General features: G+C 36.0%; 1 protein-coding gene across 1 annotated transcript in view; it reads left to right on the top strand.

The window, feature by feature from the left end:
* The window catches only part of DNAH9 (dynein axonemal heavy chain 9), a 3,419,770-nt gene that overhangs the window by 623,802 nt on the left and 2,782,386 nt on the right, over nucleotides 1–13,582 (top strand). The gene's annotated exons all lie outside the window — the stretch shown is intronic.

The following is a 13,582-nucleotide window of genomic DNA, read 5'->3' as shown; positions in this document are numbered from 1 at the left end:
CTCGTCAAGTAGTTTTGTCACATACATCGGTTACATCGATATATAACAGTCAGTCAGTATCAATGTGTTACACTTTCTTTTTGCGCAATATATACTGCTGTTATTTCATGACTGTCTAACCCGAAAATAAAATGGTTAGTTATAGCAATATTCTTCAATTAAATCGGCTATAAATCCAGAAATTATCAGAGACATTTTTAAAATATTAATACTAACTTGAGTAGGGTGGCCACCTTTTCAAATGGCTAAATTGGGACATTTTCGTGACACATCAGATTTTACAGGCCGACACATACCCACGGTCATTACAAAGTATAGAACGTTTTTTTGCCTAAATAAAAGCTTATTCTTGTAGCATTTTAGTTGCTTATTCTGTTTCGTGTAACATTTAGGTATTTTAGATACAGAATAACTGTTTTATGCAACTATTACATAAAATATAGGACATAAATATGTCCTATAATCTCAGGACATTTGCCATTTTTAATATTTTTTGTCAGGAGACAACTGCCCAAAGTGGGACAGGTGGTAACCCTAAACTTGAGACGTTGACAGAATAAGATCATGAGGATTAATATACGTTTTAAGTGTAAATAACTCAACAGTGTTATTTATTGTGTAATTCGTCACCTTTTCTCCAAAAATCAACACTTTTATAGGGGAAAGAGCTAAAATTTGAGTCAAAATCGGAGAAAAGAAGCATGTTTGAGCTAAATTTTGAATCAAATTCAGGGACAATTGAGAAGTATGGTTGTAGCATTATACTTGTGCTGCTAGTCCAACTAGGTGCACTGTCATTTATTTGCATTTGATTATTGGGAAAGTCCAAGTAGACCATGCAAGATAATTTTTCAGTGGATGTCTGGTGAGAGAATCTCCAAAGCATATTTAGTGAGCGAAAAACATAAAAGAGTTTATAGAAGTCATTTTGTGAGTAGAGCAACATATTGCATATTGGTATAGTGATTATGGATTCAACACAGACTGTGTGTGTGTGACAAGTAGCAGTTAACAAAGAAGGAAAAGTAAAAAAAAAAAAAAAAAAAAAAAAGTAGATTTCAGCAAAGTATGTATCTTTACTTTCTATTACTGTTTTAAAGCTGTCTGAGGATCTGTATTTGCAAATTAATATGTGTGTTCATTTCAGAACCACAGACAGAATGAAAAGCAATTTGAGCAAATGCAGCCAGTCACTGTGTTTTTAGTGTATAAACAGAGGCTCTCCAACACGTGTAATGGAGCTGAGAAACATTCTCCACACTTAAAGCACTCAATCCTAATTTAAGCAGCTTACACATCAGGATCAGTTATTTAACTTTCTGGGAGCCTCTGCTTATATGGAGTGCTACTTAAATTTTAATTAGCATGTGTTTTGCAGGCAGAAGACAGTTATACCTATGTGTAATGCTGAATTTACAGCTGACACCCTGACTGCTCTATCCAGTCAGTGTGCACATTTAGTAATAATAATAGTGATAATGACATTTCATTGTATAATTTTCTTTAGCAAATAAAGATGAATGACATAGAAGTATTCTAAAACTGAACGGAGACTGTTGGAAAAACACAATATACATGAATTAGGTGCTCTGTACAATAACATATAACATCATGGGAATCAGCAATGTCCATTGCTCTTCAACATGAACATGTTCTCTCAACCTCTTCATACAAGAAATCTGAGCAAAGCCAAAAAGAATGGGGGAACAAAAGACCAAAAATGGGGATGGAATTTTAATACTGTTCCTAGAAACTTAGAAAGTTGCTAAAATAACAGGTTTTGCATTATTGTGTATTTTCTGAAGGATATAAATTCTGAAACTCAAATGTCTGTTGTTATTTAGTATTATTTAGTGACTTCAATCTTAAGTGATGTGCCAGAAAAAACACAGATTTTGTGAGGAAAAGACCAAAAGTATGAGACAAAAATTCGGACATTCTCCAAAAATCTCTACAGTTGAGAGGTATGGCAACTTGCCATGGTTGAAAGTTAATAATAATGACTATTCAAAGAAAGGCTGCACTCATAAAAATATATTAGCTATGATAAATGCAATACAGCATTATATACCTCTTAAGCAAGGTCTGTTGCATTTTACACAAAACCATATATGTCTGATTTCCTAATCTAATATTTTTTTTCAGTGAAGGAATGAAAGATTTAATGAAGAGTTTAAAGCAAATATATGATCCATTAAATGCACAATATATTTCTATTAAGCACAGTAAATATGTTAGCTTGTAATTACTTTTCCCATATTTTAAAAATAAATTGCTGCAAGCTCTGCATTCTGTAGATCCATTTTAAAACCAAATTAAATGCTTTCAGATCCATTACTGGAAAAAGAATGTAGTTACCAGTTGCCAAATTACAGTTTATTTTGTTTATGTTTGTTAGCCTGGGTAGTGCACTAATAAAAACTTATATTTTATAAGCATAGCCTGTGTGAATTACTTCAAAAAAGAAAATACAATTTAAAAGAAGATACGTACATTTTACAGGACTATGCATAGCTAGTGAAATGTACAAATATCAAAAGAGTTTCAGGAACTAAGATGGAGGCTCAAGTGTTACTTTTCCATAACTAGGAAGTGGTAAGCCAAGCAGAGGGTAGGGTGAAATGTAAGTCACTTAGACGATATGATCCTTTTTGTGTCAGGTGAATTAGAACTTTTTGAAAACGTATGTGTTTAGTTTTTGAAGGAAGGTGGGTAATGAGGTGGTGTCCTTGAGGTAGGACAGGAGAGATTGTCAAAGAGCTGGGGCTAAAGTGAACAAGACATTTTGTCTGCTGCGAGTTGGTTGTGGGAGTTTGGAGGCTGGATGTCAATTGAGCAACTTCTAAGCTTGTATGAGCATTTGTTTCTGTTAGTTTGTGTGATACAGGTAGAGTAAAAGTCTGTAGGTAGAATAACCTGAAGAGTTGGGTTCAAAGTAAGAGATTAACCTTATGGTTTATTTATTTTTTTATTTATTTTATTTCCAGTTTGATGACTGGGGAATTTGAGATGAATCAGAAGATTTTGTTTTTAAAAAAAGCAACTAAATGAAAAAAAATATTGAATATTATAAGTTTTTTCTTGCAAACAGTTTTGTGTCTGGTTCTCATGCCTCTAGCAGACAATCTGATAAAGAGAAATGGCTTAGAGAAATGTTTTCTGAAAGCATTCAAGTGTTTTCCCAGTTGCGAGAACTATAAAGATAAAACAAAAACATACAGCACTTAATGGAACCACAGACTGTACTATGCATATCAGCATGGATAACCTTTCTTTTAGGTTAGTTTGAATCTATGTGTGGCTGTCAGTTTGGAACATTTGTTCCTATCAGGAGGGTAAAACTTCAGTATTTGAAGATGTACATAGTTTTGTATCTTATTAAGTTAATAGGTGTTAGGGGGTATTGGGTGTGTGTGTTTATTTATGTTTGAGGGTTTTCAATAAAACAAAAAAGTCTGTAAGATGTGACATAAGCTGAAATGGAGATGACAAGAAACAACTGTATTAAAGATTAACCTGCCAAAGAGTACATGCATGTAACATAAAAGCTTGAACTAGACAGTTAACAAAAAAGCTGTTATATACAAAAGGTGAGAATAATAATTTCTAAAGAATATGATGCTTTCTATAATGCCTTTAAATGTTAATGGTCTCACAGATAAATACAAAAAATAAAGTGTAGTGAACTATATTAAAAATGTAGGGTGCAAATAGCTATGCTACAGGAGACACACTTGAAAAGAACTGAACATGTAAATTAGATAAAGAAAGGTTTTCAGGATGATTATTCAGCAGAATATATGGGGCAAAGGAAGAGAGGGTTACTTATATTAATTGCAAAAGGAGCTTCAATAGTAATAGAAGATGATAAAAAAGACAGTAGCAAATTTGTACGAAGGGGCTACCGGAAAGGGATGAGGATTACACTGGCATGTATTTAAATTCCACAGAGAACTGCTATAATGGAGCTTATAAAATTCTTGGAGAATCAGCTTTCAGCAAGGAATATTACTTATAGGTGGGGATAGGAATATGATTTGCAACAGAGATGTGTCTGTGGGGCCCAGAAGGGAAAATATAACAAAGGAGGGTAGATTTTTTTAAAGAAATTTATGAAAGTATTTGGCATTGAAGAGATCTGAATTCAGTATTAGGAGTGAATTTACTTATTATTCCCCAAGATACAAAAACTGAGCTAGGCTAGACAAAACATACATTTCTCAGGAATATGTACATTTCATAGAAGGTCTTGATATGCACCCAATAAATATTTCAGATCATAAGCCAATAATGACTTCCCATACTCTGGAATAAACTACCTATCTATATCAAACAAAGCTCCTCATTAGCACTCTTCAAGAAAAATCTTGATGATTGGATAGGACATAGGAAATTCACCCTGGGGATCACTTCTGTGGCTCTGCTCGACAGGGGCACAGGAAAATAATTTTCTTGGGTGGCGAAAGCCAGGGTATCTTTTTGGCTAGGCTTATATAGGCCCCAGGGCCAATAGCCTAGTACCTACTTATGAATAGTAACTAAAATAAAAACACAGGGAAATTAAATAAAAATGAGACACTGTCACTTTCCCATCTATCTGTTGAAAGGAAACTAATTTAAGGAATGGATAGTGGAAATTATTCAGTAGCTATGAGAAAATATAGAAATTTCTTCTGAAAATATAAGTAGGGAGTGGGATAAAATTAAAGTGCAGTTTAAAAATAGGGTAGAAATAAAAGAAATGGAGACATGGTTAAGAAACAACAAGACTTATTTAGAGGGACTGGCAAATATTAAATATTGCAAAATAGGGGGAATCTCACAGAAGAAGAGGAGGATCAAATGCAGAATGCTAAACAGAAAGTAAGGGATTACCTTGGTAATCTGCATGAGTTTGGAAAGATTGCTGTTAAGCAACTGTTTTTTTGATAAGTCTAGAGCACAAAAAGAGCACAAAAACTTTTATCATAATGATGCAGGCAACAGAAAGTAGAAAGGGCTGTCACCAAGCTTAGGGAACATATAGCAAAGAAGATAACAAGGGATCCTCTAGAAACATTAGAAATATTTTGGAAAATCTATGAAAGTCTGTATGAAGCATAGAAATCAAGAAAAGGTGCAAATTAATATGTTTATGGAAAAATTAAATATAACAAGGTTAGAAATAGAGGAGGCTCAATTACTAACAGGATAGGAGGAGATGAGATAAACTGATGATGCATAACCAGTCTACAGGAAAGTCCCCAGGAACAGATGGCATTCTTGTAGAAGTTTGGAAGCTAGGAGGGAAAATTGATAAAGATCTGGAAGGCTTGGTTTAACAGTATTTTAAGAGGAGGAGAAGTACCAGCATCCTGGAAGAAACCTGTGGTAGCTGTAATACCTAAAGAGGGTAAAGGTCCATCTTCACACAGACCCATTTCAATACTTAATGATTATAACTTGTTTACATCTGTAATAACTGAAAAGAATGTCAAAAGTGATGCCAAAGTTGCTAGATATGGATCAGTGTGGTTTTGTAGAGGGGAGGCAAACATTTGACAATAGTAACAGAACACTAATGATCCAGAAGGGAAACAGAATGTAAGAAAATACCAACATTGTTGGTGGGTCTTGATGTGAAGAAAGTATATGACAGAATAAGCTGGGACTTTGAGCAGACCAATGGAAGCATTTGCATTCCCTGATAAAATTATAAGCTTGATTAGGAGGATATATGAGGGATCAGAGGTGGTTGGGGGTCCTCTCTGATAATCTTTGCTTGAGCAGAGGAACTAGCTGTGCCCTCTCTCCCCTTTGTTATTTGTTTTATATTGAGAACCATTGGCAAAGAAAATAAGGGACTCAGAAATTCAAGGATATAATTGGTATGGTAGTCAAGAAAAGCTGGCTCTATTTGCAGATGACATTATTTTATACCTGACAAAACCAGAAAGTGACATTACAGTGTTGTGGCACATACTGAGACAGTTTCAAACCATCCCCCAGGAAATACCATCAAATATAACCCCCCTGCTATCACTATGGAACAGGTCCTTAATGCTCTGTCTAAGGCCAAGAAAACTGCATCAGTGGGCCCAGACAATATCCTAGGATGTCTTCTAAGTAGCATGAAACATGACCTATCAGACCCTCTGGAATTGCTATTTAACTGTAGCCTCCAAACAGGCTATGTGTCTTATGAATGGAGAACAGCAACAGTCATCCCTCTGCACAAAGGTGAACCAACTACAGACCCATAAGTCTCACTAGTCTTATATCCAAAGCCATGGAGAGAATTATCATGGATATGATCAATAATGATATAGTAAACCTCCAAACACTGGACCCAACCCAGTCCAGTTTCATCAAGGACAGGTCATGCCTACTCAACCTGATGGACTTCTTTGAGAAGGTCACCAAAGCAAAGGATGCAGGCAAAATCGTTCACACTGCCTACCTTGACCTGGCCAAGGCATTTGACACAATACCCCACTTGGGCATTTTTGACAAACTCAGAGGTTAGGTACAAACCCTTATGTCACTTGCTGGATAGCCAACTGGCTGACAGACAGGACCCAGCAAGTTAAATTTGGAGATTCCACCTCTGCAAACAGGCTAGTCACAAGTGGAGGTCCTCAGGGATCAATTCTTGGACAATTCCTTTTTGGCATTTACTTCTCTGTAGTTGAGGCCAATGTCAATGGCCTCTGACTGATTCAATTTGCAGATGATTACAAATTAGGAGCTGTTATTGAATCCCACACCAATACAAATGTTCTCCAGGAAGGGCTGACACAGACAAACAACTGGTGTCAGAGCCATGGACTAAAACTAAATGCCAAGAAATGGATAATAGCATCCTTCAGGAAGTCATCCACCCCTGGTAACTATCATATTGACAACACATCCCTTAGAGTTGACACAGTAGTCAAGAGACCTGAAGACACACATAGGCAGTAATCCAGCCTTTGACCATCATGTATCTAGAGTAGTGAGGAAATCATTCTATGTTCTCAACTTATAAACAAAAGAATGGCATCTAGGTACAAGGAGTTTGGCAATCATCAGACCCATCTTTGAGTACAATGCCCCCTTTGGTATGCACCTAACCAGACATATCCAACAAATAGAAAGTCCATAGTGGTTCCTCACTAAAAGGATACAGGGTGTAAGAACAATACACTATGCAGACTGCCTCAAGGCCCTATCCCTGTATTCTGTCTCCATCAGGCTGTTGAGGTGAGATCTATACCTGGCATACAGGGCGTTGTCAAATCCCTCTCTGATGGACCTCCTGCATATCAGCAAAAAAAAAAAAAGTACCAGAATTACCCATTCTAATGATGTAAACTTTGCCTGTGATACAAATAGGACCTGCTGGAAAGACAGGTGTGTATCAGAGAGACTACCCAGTCTCTAGAACAGGCTCCCCATCCATGTGAAGCAGAGTTCCTCCCTAACCCAATTCAAGTGTAACTTGGACAATTGGATTGGGAACAGGAAATTCATCCCTGGCTTGGCACCGGTGTTTCTAGTGGACATAGGCAACCTGTAAATGGCCCCTGCTTGTAAATGTTTAATCTCCCAAGCCCCTGCTTACACTTATTAAAGATACCAGAACTTGGCAGAGATTTGGTGTATGTGGCTAGGCTTAAAAAGGCCCTTGTGGTCATTAGCCTAGTAAATACCTATGAACAAAATTAATGAAGCTAAAACAAAGACAATAGTGGTAAATTATGTACCCACATACGAACTGGTTTAACAATATCCATACTTATGGGAACTTGATAAAATGAAGTATTTAGGAGTAGGGATTAAAATGATTCCAGTCTGGCAGCTAAGGATATATGGGAAGAGACTAAACAAAAGATAATACAAAAACTGAGAAAATGGAAGCTCTCTATGGATATGTATAGTAAGATACAAGCAGTGAAAATGTTTTAATCCCTTTAGTCTTATACACAGTTTAAGCATACTTTTATCATCCAGAGGAGAAGTTGTGGATAGCACTTAATGGAAACTGAAGAATTTTATCTCAGAAGGGAAGACAGCAAGAGTCAAGTGGGATAGGCTCATTCTTCCAATAGAACAGGGTGGATTGGGATTACCTGATTTGAATGGGTATTTCAGAGCAACACAGTTAAGGCTCCTATAGGTAGCACAAGCAAAAAAATATATAATTGAAAGTGGAAAGAGATGATGATGAAACAGCGGGGAAGTTCAAGAAACAAGGAGAGACTGGGATTTTGGATGCAGACCTTTAAGGAGAATAACAATAATCATACAGAATATTATATTCATAAAGTAGCAGAAAGTATTCTAAGAACTATGCCAACAGGAGAGAGGATTAAAGAGATTCTTCCAATAGGGATGACTGCAATTAGGGATATAGACAATAGGAAAGATGGGGCTAGAATTTATTGGAGAAAACTGGCAAAAGAACTAAGGTATTGGGAGCAAATAACTAGAGAGGGAAAGGTAATAGAATGAAAAGATGCCAAAAACTAATTTGGATTGCAGGTTAGAGATTGCCTTCCATATCAAGGACTGATATCAGAGTATAGGCAAAGAGAAAGAAATAGATGGTCCTAAAAGAAAGTCCAGCACTTGATAAAGTTTTTAGTAGAATCTAGAACAGAAGTTGCTATTAAGAAAGGTATAATTAGTAGAGCATATAAAATGTTGCATGATAACTACAAGAATCAATTAGAGGAGGTTAGAAAGGATTTGTAAGAGAGATTGAATAAGCAATTCACAAAGAAACAATGAGGGAATATATGAATGTCTCCCAAATATGCAGCAAAGTTTAGAAGATTTAGGAAGTGTTTACATATATATTTTTATACCTCAAGTAGACTCCAAAAAATTATTCCTCAAGTAGACAGCAAATGTTGAAGGTGTGATGGGTACGAAAGAGGTAATTGGGAACATATTTTCTAGGAGTGTAATGAGTTGGCAGACTTTAAAGATTCCCTGCAGACTGCTCTGTTGGAGATATTGGGTGAGCAAATGTGTGTAACTAAGGAAATGTGTTTTGTTTGTTTGTTTTTTGAGCTATGACAGAGAATCGGAATTGTATAACTATAATAAGGCCTTGCTGAGTCTGATTATGGTAGCTGCCAAAATAAGCAATTACTAGAAAATGGAAAACTGAGTCTAAACCAACTTTACTAGAAGTAGTAAATATAGTAACAAAGATAAAACAACTGGAATTGGGATATTTACAAAAGGGTAGGAGCAAATTACATAGAAAAAAAATGGGAATTGTGGGAACAATACATGGGAGGAACGAAGTTTAAAATAATGAAAGATTTGAATGGGCTATGTAATGTTTGACTGACAATGACTGGATAGATTATAAGTGATGTATAATGTTTGCAACTAAAATTATGTCAATATGATTTGTGATGTATAATGTTTGCAACTAAAATTATGTCAATATAGTTTGTTTTCATTTATATAAATATATGATCGCCTATGTCATATGTGATCATTTAATAAAGATGTTTCTTGTTTTAAAAAATTTAGATTCAAATGGAGTTTTTACTAGTATATTTGTGAATCAAATATATACTCCTACAGAATTATTAACTAAACTAATTTACTGCCTCTCATCTTGCAATTCACAGAATGTTTTTGTCCACCTTATTGTTGTAGTTTTTTGCACCTAGAATGATGATCTTATTCATTCCAGCTGAGGATGCACTACCTGTTTACTAATAAATTAGAAACATAAATAAACACAGAAACATTATATGTGAAACTGAAACAAGTGCTGTTAGATGATGGGATATATTCCACCCTTCATAAGCAACTGCACCATTTCAGCTTACACTGTCCTCACTGTTCTCTTTTTTGATAGTGAAGCACCATTAGTAACCACAATTCAACACTCTTTATACTGTAATCCCCTACATATAACATATACGCACCTCAATACCTGAATTACTCCCAGTCTATTCGTAAATTCTTGCTGAGCAGCACCTGTAGTGGACTAGCCTAATTTGTTGTTACATTATTTGGTAGAATCAATGACCTAACATCATTTCCAAAACTGATTTAGAATTAATATTCATTTTTCAGTGATATTTATTCAGCATGTAGTTATAATAAGCATTCTCTTTAGCCAGATCAAGTGTCTGTTCTTATCCACATTTGCTTCTCCTCCTGATACAGGACAACATTACCTTTCTTGCATCTTGGTTTATGTAACCCCACATTTCTTTTACTTTTTTAAATTTAACTGACTGATGCTTACCCTCCTGTACTCCCAAACATTTATTTTTGTGGATTTTGTTTTCAGTATAATCCCACACTTGGATATGATCACTTTTTGACAGTGGTTCTTTCACCTCTATCCCTGTCACCCCACACACAGTAATGAGGTCTGTGTCAAGGATATTTCATCACTGAGATCCTCATACTCCACTTAATGTTTGCTTTCACCAGAGCATCTACTAGTTAGCTTCTTTTTCCCATCTGAATGTAGGCACCTTTTGCTTCACAGCTGCTATGGTAATCAGTGCCCTGTAAGGGTCTATATTAGAACACCGAACATTTGAAATGTCGAGTGTTCTGATATCGACCTGTTTTCAGCGAACGCTGAAAATATCGAAGAAACAGAAAACCAAATTCTTTCCTAGGGAAAGAATTCGGTTGTCCGTTTCTGCTGCTTCAGTATTTTCAGCGCTCTGGTGGAAAGTTACGGGTCTGGTTCAGATAAGTGTACGATTGTGTGGACATGTGGGTTAGGGCTTGGGTCAAGTAAGTGTGCGATTGTGTGGACGTGAGGGTTAGGGTGCGGGTGAGGTGACTGCGATAGTGACGTACCTTAGGGTTAAGGTAAGTGGATAGTTAGTGGTGTATGTATAGTTTAGTGTAGGGTTAGGTGTACGAGTTTAGGTGTATGTGTGTGGATTGCTCTTTGTTTGGTGTGCTTGTGTTGTGTGTGTGTGTGTGTTTTGGAACAGCAAATTTTTTCCCTAGGAAAAAATTCGCTGTTCCGAATGTTCGATGTTTTGTATTTTCGATTGCTAGGGTTTGATATTAGAACACTCGACATTTCAAATGTTCGGTGTTCTAATATAGACCCCCCCCCCATAATGCAGCCAGTGAAGAGGCAAACCCCGTAATAGTGCTAAATATGATTCTTCTAAGATTGCCAAAGGACGGATGGCACACGTGATAGTAAGAAGTGATAACATCTAGTCATATAGCATTCTGTGTACATAAATGAGGAATACATTGCATTTTCTCAAGTAAGGAAACAAATGTAAAGATGGCAGACAGCACCTCAGACTGATGCAAATGATAAGGGTAATTAGTACAGTGTTATCTGCAATGGTTGCATGGATTAGTAGTCCAATAAACTTCTGCTGGCATTTTTATATACATGTAGATATGTATGTGTTAAGGGCCTGAAGTCTTTGATTGAGTGAGTAGTGCAAGCTTGCACCTACTGATGATGAACATTCAGTATTCCATCATCAATGAAATGTCAAATATGCTTCTTTCCATGTGCTTATAAAATACATTATTTAAAAAAACACTGTTGTATATGTTGGATATATTCCTCTCTGCTGACATAGCAACAGAAATGATAAGACTGATAGTAGGAGAGCAACTGGGAAGGTAGAATTATAAATATATGAAAAGGCCTAAATATTAGAAAGAAGGACTCATACTGGGTGGCTAAACTGGATAGTAAATGATACTCATACAGCATTTTACTTAAAAAATATAGAGAACTATACACCATAGAGAGTGGATATGGATGGAGGCATCATCTTTAACAAAGTTGGAAGTAGGCTAATGGAGGGCAGGATCCAAAAAGGGTTGGGGAAAGGATGCTGGAAGTTACAAAAGGAGTTATAGAATGACACCAGTTCGTGCTGGTATTTTAAACAGTGGTGAGGTTAAACTGTATACCGAAGCTAACAGCTCTGTGTAGAACTTGAGATCTGCAGTACATACATTAGTCAGCATACGGTGGATTTCACATTAGAAACTATTGGTTTGTCTCTATTAAAATTGGAATCAGGGTTATGGTCCAATTTAATTTAAGTGTCAGTAAATACAATTCTGCTCTGAAATTTCAAACAACAAACTCAACACTCAAAATACTGAGCATGTTCAAGTGAATCAAAAAATATCAAATCATAGGAACGATCTCTATCATGGGACCTGTGGGGGGGGGGGGGGTCATCACAGCATTTAGAAGTCAGCTAAATGGGACTCATCTAAATTTAGCCAAATAGTCCCATGTCAACCAAATATCTTTTAACATTTTGTACTGTAACTGTAATAACATACACACCAGCATTGTCCACAAGTTTAGCAGACCTTGAACTTTCTAATATCCCAGTATTATTTATGCAACACAATTTTAAATGCATCATCTCTATATTATCTGTTCTAATATGTTGTTCAGTAACAACGTCTTCATAACAGAACATCTGTTTCAGTGCCAAATGTATGTTCCTTTCAAGATATTTATGCTTCTCATCTAATTATACCAATTGCTAGCACTAGTCTTGGACATTGCTACAGACATTCACCATTTAAGCAAATTGTTGGACTGATCACAGTCAGAAAGACCATAATCACTGTCACAAAAACAGGGAAATGCTTGAAGAGTTATTTTTCATCTTATCTTTTCATCCGCTAACTTGTTTAATAAGCTCAGACAAACCATCAGTCACAATTACCCTTTTACATATGTAAATTTGTATCACCATGCATCAACAACTCAAAAATTTAGGCAGGGTATCCATCTCTTTGATTTGCATTTCAGATTCTCAAGGTAAGGTATTAGTCTTCTGTGACCTACTTGGAAACCAAACATCATACTCATTCTGTTGTTGTGTTTTGTGCTGGGATTCCATCTTTACTAATTTTATTTATCATTGGAATCAACAACAACACTCCTGTGAATTGCTTCTGCAATTCACCACTCACAGCTATACTGACTTCTATTACTTGTTGCATGTTCATAACCTCTGCTTTAGAGAGGTAAAATATCTTAAAACATAACCTCTTCCAACTTCACAGCATCTAGACTGTCCAATGAGCTACTGAATCACAACATTGTCTATTCCAACACTATTAAAATCCTTGGAGCTAGGATCAACACCTTCAGATAAAGTTTTGACTTTATTCTGTAGTTATAATACTTTTTCAAAGAGCTTCAATGCCTTTTACAACCTTGCAACTTCCTTTAAGTAGAAATGGTAACAATGCCATTTCGTGCAAACTCAGCATGAATGTATCAGCCTCAACATATGCAAACTCAGCATGAATCTGCTCTCATTTTGTCTTTCAAAGGCAAGCATCGATTCACTTTTCACTTTCCTAATTTCTTCTATGTCTACTAAGAAAGTCGCCTTTTTTTTTTCAATAATTTTTATTTTTATTTTTACATTAATAAATGTCACAAATAAAAACCATCTTACAACATGACCGTGTGCATATATATATATGGTTCTACCTGACATAGCCGAAACCACACAACACCGACAACCACATCACCGACACCACATATTCGACAGTCCATAAACACGAAACCACACATAACCGACATCGAAATAACCGACGGTACACA

The sequence above is a fragment of the Protopterus annectens genome, chromosome 4.part0 (genome assembly GCF_019279795.1).
Source record: "Protopterus annectens isolate FY-2018-M chromosome 4.part0, PAN1.0, whole genome shotgun sequence".
Classification (NCBI taxonomy): Eukaryota; Metazoa; Chordata; order Ceratodontiformes; family Protopteridae; genus Protopterus; species Protopterus annectens.
The sequence above is the reverse complement of the archived record's forward strand: the minus strand, read 5'-3'. Positions and strand labels throughout refer to the sequence as shown.